Source organism: Vulpes lagopus, chromosome 2 (assembly GCF_018345385.1).
Source record: "Vulpes lagopus strain Blue_001 chromosome 2, ASM1834538v1, whole genome shotgun sequence".
NCBI classification, from domain to species: Eukaryota; Metazoa; Chordata; class Mammalia; order Carnivora; family Canidae; genus Vulpes; species Vulpes lagopus.
In genome coordinates this window covers 89,140,570-89,155,194 of record NC_054825.1, presented here as the reverse complement: position 1 = coordinate 89,155,194, position 14,625 = coordinate 89,140,570, and positions in this window count along the sequence as shown.

Genomic DNA, 14,625 nt, shown 5'->3' with positions numbered 1-14,625 from the left:
TGCATGGGAAATGAAAACGTGGTATATCTACACAATGAATACTTGTCAGCAATAAAAATGAAGAATTATTGGAACATCTACAATATGAATTATGTCTAAAAACTATGCTAATTGAAAGAATACAGACACAAGAGACTACATATTATATAATTCAATTTGTGTGAAACTTCCCCAAAAAACCTTAGGTAAATCTATAGAGAAAGCTTAGTGGTTACCTGGGGATTGACTAGAAGTACGTAGCAAAGAAAAATTTGATATGGAAAAATTTTCTTCAACTGGATGGTGGAGGATTTATCAGCTTTACAAATTTAATAAATATTCAATTGTAAGCGATAATGGGTGCATTTTGAGGCATGTAAATTTTATTTCAATAAAGTTATCTTAAACAAAGCAAATTGATTTTCCTTTTCCCCAAACCTCTCACTTCCTCCTAGGTTGCATTTTTCTTCCTCAATTAGCATATCAAATACTTTGGAGTGGATGTGGATGCCATATAGTCTATAGCAATCCCACATTGGAATTCATGAAACGTATCTATGTTTCATTAAGATCACCGTCAGCCACCTTTCGTGTTTTTATCTGCCGAAATGTCTGCTGACCCACAGGCTTTCAGTCACATGTTAACATTGCCATCTTTAGGGAGTAATTTTTTTTTTTTTTAGATTTTATTTATTTATTCACGAGAGACACAGAGAAAGAAAGGCAGAGACATAGGCAGAGGGAGAGGCAAGCTCTATGCAGGAAGCCCAATGTGGGACTTGATCCCAGGATCACGGGATCACGCCCTGAGCCAAAGGCAGATGCTCAACCACTAAGCCACCCAGGTGTCCCATAATATTTTCATCTATAATTCTCTTACAGATTTTTCAAATGAACATTCTTCAATAAATCATGTGAACACAAATTTTTGTTTTAGACTCTGCTGTTAGGGAAACTGGCCTTTAGCCCTAATGCCCCATGCATTATTCTGTATTTACTGACCCTATTCTGCTGTTAGGTGCATTTGTAAATTTCCCCACAAGGAGCTTCAGGTAAGACATGACTTTCTGCAATTTCTAACCTACTATTATTGTATCATGTTGGTGCGGAATAATTGTCTATGGTCTTGCTATCTTCCTAAGGTTCACTCAAGGAATGGAATAACGATTCATTTTATTCTCAATTCCCAGTATCCCATGAATGGAAAAATGAGGAAGCAGTGCATTCTAATCTAAATATAAGTGATCTTATCTCTAACTCTTCATTATGCTCCAGAAATCTCTTTCTGTTGGTCTTGGGAACCAAGGTTTCTTCACAAATCTTTGTTTTTGAGAGCCAAGTTTATGGCATCATTGTATTTTGGTTTGGGAAGATCCTTTCTCTATATGGGCAGTAATAAGCCTGAACTGATGGGATTAGAGACAGTTTGTGACAACAAAGAAAGTATGGATTTAAAAAACACCTTGGGATGCCTGGGTGGCTCAGCGGTTGGGCTCCTGCCTTCGGCTTAGCGAGTGATCCTGGAGTCCCGCATTGGGCTCCCTGCGAGGAGCCTGCTTCTCCCTCTGCCCGTGTCTCTGCCTGTCTCTCTCAGTCTTTGTGTCTCATGAATAAATAAATAAATCTTAAATAAAAAAAATTTTTAATCTTTAAAAATAAATAACACCTTGATTAATATCAAAATGTTACCCTACTATATGCGCTGTGATTGTCATATTCATATATATTGTAGATAGTTTACTGTGTATAACTTATGGTATGTAATGCATTGTAAGTAGCATTTTTAGTCTTATTGCAGCCTCCATCTAATAATTATAATTTGGTGATATATTAGAAGAACTTCCATGATACTTAACAAGTCTTCAAATGAATATGCTTACTGATTGTTCATTTACTGAGTTGACAACATTATAAATGGTATTACATTTTTGCTTCCTAACAAAATGAAGTTCAATAAACTGTTATTATCATTTTCTTTTAGTACTGCTAAAGTACATTTGAGACTACCATATAGAATAATTTATAGAGATAAGATAATGTAATAAAGGGCACCTGGGTGACTCAGTGGTTGAGCGTCTGCCTTTGGCTCAGGCTGTGATCCCTGGGTCCTGGGATTGAGTCCTGAATCAGGGTCCCTGCAGGGAGCCTGTTTCTCCCTCTGCTTAAGTCTCTGCCTCTCTTTCTGTGTCTCTTGTGAATAAATAAACAAAAATCTTTTTTAAAAAAGATTTTTAAAAGAAAAGGTAATGTAATAAAAACTGCAGAAGCTTTGAAGGCAGATAAAATCTTGAGCACCAATTCTGGCTCTTCTGCTTTTTGCCAGTGGCAAAAGGGCTTCTATTTTGACTTCCTGAGGTGTTATTTATTAACAAGGGAGAGTTGTTTTGAAATTAAATATGGAAAATGCATAGGGAAGCCCAATGTAAAACATAAAACACTTTAAACATGTTAATGTAATGGGATGAACCTAAAAAGATGTTCTAAAAAAGATGTATCAGTGAGATGAATGAGGGCCAGATTTCAGGTTTGAAAAGGTGAGAAAAAAAGAAAAGAAAAAAAAATGAAAAGGTGAGAGACAGAGAGAGCAAGAGAGATAGAGAAAGAGAGACAAAAAGATAGATGGAAAGAGACCTAGAAAGACAAGTCTAAGAGACAAATTTTTATTCTCCCAGTTTTATTCAAAAGAGGAAAAAGCGACAAAAAAGAAAGTGATATCAAGAGAACGGCAATCAGAAGCTTTTCCTTTTTCCTTCTTCTTTTAATTATTTCACATTCTCTGGATGAGCTGAGCTGTCAGAGAAATTGGGAGCACACAATGAACAAAATCAGAGAGACTAGAAGCTGAACATGAAATAAAGGACCTGAGAGAGGTTGAATGTGTGATGGTTAATTTTATGTGTCAACTTGACTGGGCCACAAGGGAGCTGAGGTACTTGCCAAGATATTTGCTCAAGCATTCTGGATATGTTTGTAAGGAAGTTTGGGGATGAGATTAACATTTGAATTAATATAGTGAGCAAAGCAGATTGCTTTCTTCAACATAGGTGGACCTCACCCAATCAGTTGAAGGCTTGAATAGCACAAAAAGGCAGGCTAAGGGGGATCCCTGGGTGGCTCAGCAGTTTAGCACCTGCCTTCAGCCCAGAGTGTGATCCTGGAGTCCCGAGATCGAGTCCCACATCAGTCTCCCTGCATCTCCCTGCTTCTCTCTCTGCCTGTGTCTCTGCCTCTCTCCCTCTCTCTCTCTCTCTGTGTCTCTCATGAATAATCTTTAAAAAAAAAAAAAAGGCAGACTAAGAAGGAAGTTCTCTGAACTGACTGCTTGAGCTGAAACATTGTCTTTCCTAAGACAATGCAACTTTCCAACTGCAAAGCTAGGGACATTTCAGCCTCCATAGTCAGATGAGCCAATTCCTTGTGAAAAATTTTATGTATATATGTATATATTCTGGTTTTCTAGAGAAACTTGACAAGCACAATAATACAGATAATGAAGAATATTGGTCCTAGTAGTTACATAGTGGGGATGTATAGAGGGCCACGTGGTATAGCAGAAGGAATAGATGTGCTTGAGTCCTGCCTCTGTTCTGTACCAACTGCTGGGAACATCTATTGCTGAGATGTGGTAGTAACACTTGGGAAGAACAGAGAAAAGAAGTCAGCTGAGGCCATCGACATGTCAACTTACTCATGAAGCTTCAATTTCTTTGTAGGCATAACAGCAGCCAGCTGGGAGAACTGGAGATGATGTGTATGAAGGGCCTAGCACATATTAGGTACTAAATGAATCATGCCTCTAGTTATCTCAGTATGCAAAAAAGAAAGCCTTTTCTGCCATGCTAGCCAAGATAAACGAAATGAGATACTTTGGGAAAAAATGGTGATTTTAACAGTTTTCAGCTTCCATATCCATCTGTAGGCATAATCATTTTTGCACTTTTATTGTTGTTACTAAACTTTACATTTCCTTGTACTAAGAGGGCTTGCAAAGGCTGAGAATGGAGGAACATGAGGCTGTCCAAAATAATGGGTAGCTTCTGGTACATGTGACAGAATCCTGCCAAGCAGTGTGAGAAATTCCTAAAATAATAACTTGCATTCCCACTACTCTAGAAATGGAAATATTTATTGTTGTCATTATCACCGTTTTTATCATAAATGCCATGTCTGATCTATAAGGGATGAGATAGTGTGAGTTTCACATCTGTATGGCTCTACCTGGCAGAGTCCCGAGCACTTTCATCTTCCATCTCGTCCAGGCTGACATCACCACCTACCTGCCTGGCTGTCTTACCTTGCATAGCTATGAGACCATTGGCTCAGTTTCCCAAGCTCAAAACCTCAGCCTTATTATGTACTGGTCCATCTCTGTCTCTTCTCGGTCTTCTCAGATAGTCAATAACCTGTTCTTGTCCATCACACCTGCTGAGTCTTCTAAATCCCTTCTCTCTTATCAGCTAAGGCCATTTTATTTCAAGACCTGAATTAATAAAAAGCCTTAGAGGTCTTTTCTCAACTTTTAAGGAGAAGATCTTAGGTTAAAGATTCTTGTCCCCAACAACACTGTTGTAAAAAATTAGAAACTTGAAAGCCAGCCCATAATATGCCTTTGTGATACTCAAATGAAAAGGAACTCCCTTTACTTTAGGGTGAATTTACAATATCCTAGATTACATTATATTCCACTGTAAATATTTATCCTGGTCACCTCTCTATACACTTCAAAAGTCAACCATTATGTCTTACTTCTCCACGAGTCCGTTTGAACACACAGGACATTCTATAAACTATAATGTTATCTGTTATAAATAGCAACTGAAATTTTTGCCTTAGACAAGAGTAATATTTGTGAGAGAAATGGCAATGCAATGGCTCTTATGTCTAGAAAATATATAAATATGCCACTAAGCAAAGATATGGAATTGAAGGCAGTCTTGGAAGACAGTCCCAGAAGATAAGCATAGAAGATACCTGCCAGAGTACTGCAGAGGTCACCTAGTCTGAAAAATGACAGGGATGATATTTTCTTCAAACACATCATGAAACAGAGATTACTGTAATTATTGTGAAAGAATCTACCTCTATAGACACCTTTAAGAGTCCCATTTTATCAAAGGGGAAAGAGAGAAATTATCTCCTCACCTTACAATCCATTTCAGAAGTTTGGAGGGAAACTAGTGCAGATGCTGTGGGCACCCTGCCCATATATGGCAGCCCTCACACTATAGTACACACTGGCTGGACTCGCAGCTACCAGCACCTGCATTGCTGTGCTGGAAGGCTTTCTCAAGCTGACAAAACTGCTTTGGCCACCTGTGCAGCCTTCTGGATATGTTTGTGTATTAACTGGGAGTTGACTTCAAGCAGTTAATGAAAGAAATTGGTGTATAAATACCCCAGCAGCCTTATCCCTTTGGGGGACTAACTCTGGAGTCTATGTTCTGCGCTAGAACACTTTCAGGGTTTCCCCAGCAAGACTGAGCTCTGGTGGACCACAGTGTAGAAGCCTTGATAATGCACATTTCATGGGCTGCTTTTCTTTGTTGTCTCACTTCCCCATTCTCCTCCCACTGCTTTCTTCTCTTTCCAGATAAATTATTTGTATATTACTCTGTATCTTAAGATCCATTTCTGAGACACACCAAACCAAAACTCAAACCATCCTTTCCACCAAAATAAGAACTGATGCATAAATCAAACATAGTGAAAACTCTAGGATAAATTAACCTTTGAATTCAATTCAGCAGTTATTGTGCTCTATCATCTATCTATCTCTATCAGGAACTGTGCAAATATGAATAACATAAAAACCCTGATCTGAAAGAGATCACTAATTTCAAAGTAGACAATTAATGAAATTTTTTTTAAATTACAGTAACCAGCATATCTAGAAATAGATATCACATTCAAAACACAGAATATCTAAACATGGTCAACGTGGGAGTATGAAGCAATGGAAAGTGACCAAAAGGAAAAAAAAAAAAAAAAAAACTTGATCTAGTTTTCTTAGACAGAAGTAGAAAGGTAAATATATATAAAGGGAACATTGTGCATAGTGTGATTCCCCCATCACAAGGATTTTGGGAAAACCTCAGAGAGGCTCTTAACCTCAGTGGTTAAGAGCATGACCACTGAAACCAGACTGTCTGGGTTCAAGTCCTAGCTTTTCTTCTTATCGTCTGTGTGACCTTGAGCAAAACAATCTCTCTATGACTCAATTTGTTCATCTATAAAAAGAAGTTTCTTACCTCTCATTTATTTTATTTTTTGGCATTTAAAAAATTTAATATAAGTAAAAGCTTTAGAATAGTAACCAGCATATAGAAAGTACTGAATACATGATAATTGTGATCTAATATCATGTTTGGTTAACTCATCAGGAAAAGAATAAGAGATAAAGCTGACAAAAAAGACAGGAGACAAATCATGCTGGGTCTTATATTCCAAGGTCAGGAATCTTTGAGGTTAAGGGTGAGCAAACTATATATGACTCACTGGCCAAAGACAACCTAGCAACAGTTTTTGTGATTAAATCTGTATTGGAACATAGCTACACTCAATTTGTGTATTTTCTATGCCTATTTTTATACTACAAGGGTCAGTTGAGTTGTTGCAAGATGCTATATGGTCCACAAAATCAACAATATGGTAGTCACCCCTTATCTGCAAAGAGTATGTTCCAAGACCCCCAGTAGATGCCTAAAACTATAGATAGTATTGAGCTCTATATATACTATGCTTTTTTCTGTCCATTCATACCTATGATAAAGTTTAATATATAAATTAGGCACAGTAAGAGATTAACAGCAATAACCAATAATAAAAGAACAATTATAACAATATACTATAATAAAAGTTATATGATGTGGTCTCTCTCTCAAAATACCTCAACTGTACTGTACTCACTCTTTTTCTTATGATGATGTAAGGTGACAAAATACCTACAAGATAAGATGAAGCAAGGTGAATGATACAGACATTGTGACATAGCATTGGGCTTCTATTGACTTTCTGGAGATCTGTTGGGAGAATCATTTGCTTTTGGACAGTGGTTAACCATGGGTAATTAAAACCACAGAAAGTGAAACAGCAGGTAAGGGGAGACTTTTGTATTTTCCATCTGTCCTTTTATAAAACAAACAAAAACAAAATTCCCACCTCCAGCTGTAGAAGAAAGGAAATGATATGTAAAGGGTGAGTTGTATAGCGTAAAAATTTGCATGCAGAGTTAGATGGCTATTCCATGGGTCAAGATTAAAGTTGACGAGATCAATAAAGCCAAACTTCATATTGTCGAAGAAGAAATGGTTTGGTATATAGATAAAAGAGGCATATATTAAGAGTTGATTAAGAAAGGATAGAATAAATGTTACAAACTTGCAGGCTACAGGGCATGCATGTTTAGTCTCTAAATAAGTTTTATTTATCCTATGGTATTCATACATTTTAAATTTGTTGTCAATGTTTAAAATATAGATATGTCACTCATAGAAACCTGAATATCTGGCTTCTTTAGAAGCAAATTAGAAGATCTGGCAAAAGTGTACTCACAGATCTGAATGGTAGAACTTCCTTTAGCTCCAAAGCAGCTGCCATTTTAAATGAGATATTTGCTTTCTAGGACATCACATCCTCTACTACATTCTACTGTATTACAACTGGTTCAGTTTCATTAATATTATAAACATGTTGAGTCTGAGTCCTCAAAGATTGAAGAATACTACCCCCTGCCACTTATGGGTACAGGGCATGGAGTATGGGAGAACAGCTAGTTTTTTCACAAAACAGCTCTAGCAGAAACAGTGGCCTTGCAAGACAGCCAGATTTTGGTAGGAATGAAGGAGGAGAGAGTACTGAATAATGAAGTTGAGGTATAAAATCAACTTACTTATGAAAGGATAGAGGTTTTCAATAGCAGAGGAGAAAAATGTTTAGTAGCAATTGCATGGAAAGTCAAGGAAGAACAAGCCCACAATGGGGTAAAAATAACTGAGTAGTTAGATTGATAGTCAGAAATGTTAGATTTTGGTTGATGATTGAAGTTGATTGGGATGAAAGCCATAGAAGAAACTGATTGGCCTTAGATTCTCCACCTTTCTTGAAAAGTTGCTGTGGTGTTAGAACCGATTGTGCATAGATTTGCGTTGGTGATGTTAAATTTCATCTTCAGGGCTCCTGTGACATAGTCAGTGTAAGTGTCTAACTCTTGGTTCAGCTCAGGTAGTGATCTCAGGTTCCTGAGATGATCGAGCCCCACATCAGGCTCTACGCTCAGTAGGAAGTCTGCTTAAATTTCTCTTTCCTTCTCTCCCTGCCACTCCCCCCATGCTTTCTCCCTCTCTCTCAAATAAAATAAATAAATCTTTTTTAAAAAATTGTCTTCAAAGATGCTGCATGCAAAACTGTCCAAGTTCCTTAGAACTGCCCTTAGTCTAAGGGAGAGTCATGGTGAGGTCTCTGTCAGGGAAGCCGTAGGGAGAAGTGCTGAGCTGGTTCAGTTGAATATGTCTGGTTTTGCTTCAAACTCTAAGATCATATATTTATAATATCTTTAGTAATAGAGAGAGAAGGAAAAAGTCATCTAAAACCACAAGTACCTTAGAAGGAAGTCTCAATCTCAGGACTCTTCTGTTTCTTAAGGATTGGATGATCTCTTCTGTTCACTGAGCACCTTGATGACTCTTGTGTATGGAAAAGCATTACCCCTAAGTACCTGGAGATATGGGTCATCTCACTCTGCATCCTGGCCCTCCATGTGCCTTCCTCCACTTTTCTCTTAATTTTCTCTCAATATTCTGTCCCTTTTTCTCTCAGGAGTCACTTACCTATTAAAAAAAATAATAAGGAATATAGTGAATGGCAAAATTCCATTAAAATTCTCAGCTTTTTCAGTATCTATTATTACCTTTTTCACTACAACAGAAAGAAATATTTCCTTGGTTTTGTGTAATGTAAGAATCCCTCGTATTCTTCAGTGCTTATCCTAGAAAATTCTATAAAGTATTCTTTTTATTCCGTTAGCTGTTAGGAATGGCCATGAGGGAATGCTACCTGTCAGCCACATCTACCCAGAGACTGGGGTAGAGGAATCAACCTCAAAAAGGAACAAAGGGCCCAGGTCCTGAACTACTTACTACTTACTAGGCAATAGCCTTACACTATATGCTTGAGAAGGAAAGATATTTTCATGTCCACATACTAAGCTAAAGATGATTCTTTATTCAAAATGGAATATTTTATATTCAGGGAGAAAAATGAAATTGCATGAGATGTAGATACAGATTCCAACAGTGATGAAGTTTGGTAAATAAATTCACTTACATTTCTTCTCCAAGGAATTATCAAGCAGGGTAGGGAATAGAGAGAGAACAGGCAGTTTTCCAAGAAATGGTTATAAATAGATAAGAAAAGTAAAACAATAGGAACCCACATTCGATTAAGAGAAAGATTATAAAATATTGCATATAGTGATCTTTCTCTTCTATACTAAGATTCATTCTGGTCTCTGCTCTGGGAGAAAAGTGTACTTGGAAATAGATAAGTAAGAATTATGGAGGACTTTTCAGGAGTTAATGTACATGGCTCAGTGTTTTATAAAGTTGATTTCCCACAAAGCTTTAAGAAAGGAGGAAGGAAAAGATGAGACAGGAAATACAAGTCCCTAATGACTTCTCTTTTGACCCACAAATACAAGTGGAGAATGCGAAACAAAGTACTGCTCAAAGTTAAATGATCCTAACTCAAACTTTTGCTAGAATTAGAAGTTCTTTACTTAATGGGAAAAAAGGAAAACTGTGGGTTTATATTTTCTTCTTAAAGCCGAAAGAGCCTAGGAACATGGAGTCTGTTTATTTTTTCTTCCCCCTTTTCTTTCTTCTTTTTTCTGAAAAGATGACTGAGATCTACGATTTCTTTTATAATAATATGTATGTCCTCCTTATCCTCTTCTGGGTAGAGAAAAAATACCCCACTGGTAAAGCGTTGATCCAATTCTTCATTTCTTTAAGAATTTAAGGAAAGAAGTCTTCCTTATGATAATAAATTTGTTTTCTACATCTTATAAGTCAAATTAAACATTGTGTTTTATGTTTGTTATTGTCCTCTTAAATATGAGAAATCCAAGAAATCAAAATAGCCACTTATTTTCTCCACTAGACACAGAGGTCAAGATCCATGGTATGTTACAATCTGTTGTGAGCTCTGTTGCAAGTAATTTGTTACTATTAATAGTTCAAAGTTTGCAAATGATTTACTTTTGTTTATAAATTAGAGAGAAGTCAAGGTTATCCTGAAATAACTCTCACTAAGCTGCATTCTGATATCCTTCTCTGAGTGGGAGGAAGGGGAGGCTTTATAACTAGGATGCCAGTGAGTGAATGTCACCCACTGTTTGTTTTCAGAGGTAAAAAGGTTGAAACCACTTCATCAGACTGAGAGCAGACAGCAAAATATGCTGCAGATATTGAAAGCAAGGTGCCATCTGAAAGTTAAACCAGAAAATCAATGCAGGATGGATGTGATCAGAGACATGCAAAGCCATTAAGAATAAGGTGTGGGGGCCCATGCATGTAGAAATTCCAGGCATTTCTCTTGGGATGAGTGCATCAGGCCCAAAGCCAGTAAATATTTGAAAGGCTCAATGTCCCTTGGTCTGAGTGCCATACTCAGAAAGCTGAGCCTTATTTGGTTTCATATATATTTTTTTCTTTATGCAAAGAGTATGAGTATCCAAGACCTCAACATTTATATTTTATTATAAGTTTAAAAATTAGCATTCTAGTCCTAACAACAAAATGAAATGTAGTGACACTGTTTTGTTCCAGATCCCATGCTAGGCACTAATTTACAGAGAAAGAATCCTGAAGAATCTTCTTCTTAAGGAATTTCCCTTGTGAAGTTATTAATGTGAGTTAGTTCCTGAAAGGTTAATATACTCCCTCGATGTACTCAGAAAATCATATTTATGAGCCTACAACATTAAGGAACAGACCAGATTGTGGTGAATTCATCAAGTGAAATAGCATCTTATGAAGCCTCATGAGGACCAAACACTGATCTTGACTGAAAAAAATCCCACATCACAATTCTCTTTGTATATATATACAAAGTTTTAGTCATCATGGAAAGTCCTTGTCATTGAGCTAAAACTCAGACAATCCAAGTCCACTACTTAGTAGCTTTAATGAGTATAAGTAACATCTTTGAGATTTGGTTTTCTTACCTACAAAATGAGGCGAATCCATTCTTGTTCCTCCACACAGATGTCATGAGGATGACACAGGAGGCCAGAAAGAGGGAGCCCACCCTCTCTTCATGACAAAAATGAGCTAGGCACAGTGCTGGGTGGTTTTCCCATGTTCTCTCCTTTGCCAGTCACAACAAACCTCTAAAGTGAGGTTTGGCTTCAGGCATCACTTTAGGCATCATTACCTTAAAAGCTGACTTTCTCTCAGCCACATCATGTGGTGGCAGAGTTGGAATTTGAAGACCTATCTGCCTCCAGGGTCCTCACTGTCCCTCACCGTGCCCAAATGACACCTGAGACAATGTCTGTGAAGCCACTTTGAACATTGGAAGTGATTCTACCATTATCATCCAAGTCTGTGTTCCGAGAATGAATGTGTCCCCTAACTCACTTATTCTGGTTCCTTTGCTCACAGCAGTTTTTCTACTGGGAAAGTTCTTTTCTTTCTTTTCCTGTGACTAATTCTTACTCATTAAGCTTGACTATACTTCTCTAGGCAACAGTGATCTTTCCTTCCTATAAAATCTGATATATCTAAACTACTTCATTGTCTTATGCACTTAATATGTAGTATTTTAGCTATTATTTCACATGTGTCTTATTTCCTCAGCTAGACTACAATTCCCTCTGAGTACAAGGATGCTCTGGTACTTGTCAAGCACTATGCCATTTTTTAACCACGTCATTAAAAACATAGGTTTTCAAATAGGTTTGATAATGATATATTAAAACAAGTTACAAGACAAAGACTGAAAAGGTGGTTACTAAAATGAGTTCTAATCTATTTTATTTGTTTGTTTTTTTAGAGAGAGAGAGAGAGAGAGAGAGAAAATGAAAGAGATTAGAGGGAGGGGCAGAAGGAGAGGAAGGACAAGAATCTTGATACCCAGCATGAGCCCAACACGGGGCTCAGTCTCATGACCCTGAGATCAGGACCTGAGCCAAAAACCTAGAATCAGATGCTTAACTGACTGAGCTACCCAAATGCCACAGCCTAATCCATTTTTAAAAGAAATTTAAATACTCATCTCACCTATATTCCAAGAAAAGACACATCCATTTTTACAATCTTTTTCTCATATTCAAAATAATGTAATATGAAGAAAATAAAAAACTATGTCATTGCCTGAATAGAATCTCCCTACTTTTGTCTATCTTCCTACTTTTTTTATACATGACTACATTTACAAACTTTATAAACTTATAAAACTTTAATTTAAAAATAGGCTTGAATGACAAATTTTTGTTAGTGTTTTTTTTTTATTTTTTTTTAATTTTTATTTATTTATGATAGTCAAAGGCAGAGAGAGAGAGGCAGAGACACAGGCAGAGGGAGAAGCAGGCTCCATGCACCGGGAGCCCGATGTGGGACTCGATCCCGGGTCTCCAGGATCGCGCCCTGGGCCAAAGGCAGGCGCCAAACCGCTGCGCCACCCAGGGATCCCTTTGTTAGTGTTTTTACTTCTAATCTATAGATAATATATTCCACATTATTATAAAACTTCTTATTGTATCATGTTAGTATGAAAATTCACTGTGCATTTATTAGTTTCATGTTTATAAATTTGTTTCATATATTATTTTCAGTTCCTTGATTGAGCTCTTTCCCTGGTTTTCCATTTCCCCTTACCACAGCAACAATTACCTGATTATTATATATCCTTCCAGAATTATTCTATAGATACAGAAGATATATGTATCCATTAAAAAACAAAACAAGGGATCCCTGGGTGGCGCAGTGGTTTGGCGCTTGCCTTTGGCCCAGGGCGCGATCCTGGAGACCGGGGATCGAATCCCACATCAGGCTCCCGGTGCATGGAGCCTGCTTCTCCCTCTGCCTGTGTCTCTGCCTCTCTCTCTCTCTCTGTTACTATCATAAAAAAAAAAAAAAAAACCAAAACAATAATAGATTCATACCCTATATACCATTCCTTACCATGCCTTTCCATTCAAAGATGTATTTGGCATATACTGTTCCACATCAGTACATGTAGGCTTTTTTCCTATTCTTCTAAGTGGCTGCTTAGTATTCCACTGTATGGCTATACCATAATTTATGTAATCAATCCCTTATCTATTGAATGGTATATTTCTTTCACTTACATGATTAGCTACATATCTATACTTTCTTTATTCCAAATAATCCTTCATATCATCCTTTCTAACAAGCTTCACTCCCTTTTCTCCTAGAGGTATTGCTTCTAGAACCCTTCATTCCTGCATTTCTGTCTGAATTGATTTCTCTCTATGCCATGTGCAAAGCTGCCACTCAGGCACTTTCTCCTGAAGTGAACTCTTCTCTTGATACTGTAATTTTCTCTTCCTCAGTTAACTCCCTCATTTTGCTGTACCATATTTTCCAATAACTACCTAAGAAAGTACATTTGGACCATTAGATGTCTAAGGTATTTATTTTGCCTTTATATTTATTTTGGCTGAATATAGAATTCCATATAAAAATATCTTTGGTCCAACTTTCAAAGATTTGGATGGAACTTCCATGACTCCTAGCATCCAGAGTAGTTATTGGGAAGGTGAGAGCCCTTCAGAACCTAGATTCTTCCCCTCTTAGTTAAGCCCTCTTTAAAACTAATTGGGGACCTTGAGTCCATCTTTAAAATCTCTTCACCTTGGCCATGTAATGTAACATAGTCATGAAAATGATAGCTATCGTATTCATAGATCCTTGCCAGGCTAAAGAGAAGGAGGTCATACAGGACATGAATACCTGGCAGGAAAAGCAGAGAAGAAAGGGATAGACTTTGTGGGTCATCTTAGAATTTTGCCTACCACACCAAGTTACCCTAAGACAAAAGCTACGTATTACTGTATTCCAGTCTCAAAATCATTTTAATTAACCACATAAAAATTCAGACAAGTGCAAGAACTATTTACTCCAAGTACATTTATTCTGATTTTTCTGCCTTTCTATTTATGTTTTCATTACCCATGCAGGAAAATTTTGACAAACTTCTATCTTTTACTTTCCTTCTGTTTGCCATGACTTTTCAATGACCCTCTTTAATTCTTCCTCTTTTTTTTTTAAGATTTTATTTATTTATCCACAAGAGACCCAGAGAGAGGCAGAGACACAGGCAGAGGGAGAAGCAGGCTCCATGCAGGGAACCCAATGTGGGACTTGATCCAGGACTCCAGGATCACACCCTGAGCTGAAGGCAGGCGCTTAACCACTGAGCCTCCCAGGTGTCCCGATCCTCTTTAAATCTTAAATGAGGTCCTATTCATTTTTCAAAAAGTAGAATAAAATACAATCGAATTATGTCTAAATTTTGTGAAAAATGTAATTAGACATTAGTATTTTTCCAGGAATTCTGTTAGTCAATGAATGTTGGGAAAGAATAAGAAAGTAAACCTTGGTTTTGAGGTGCATCTAGCCTGTG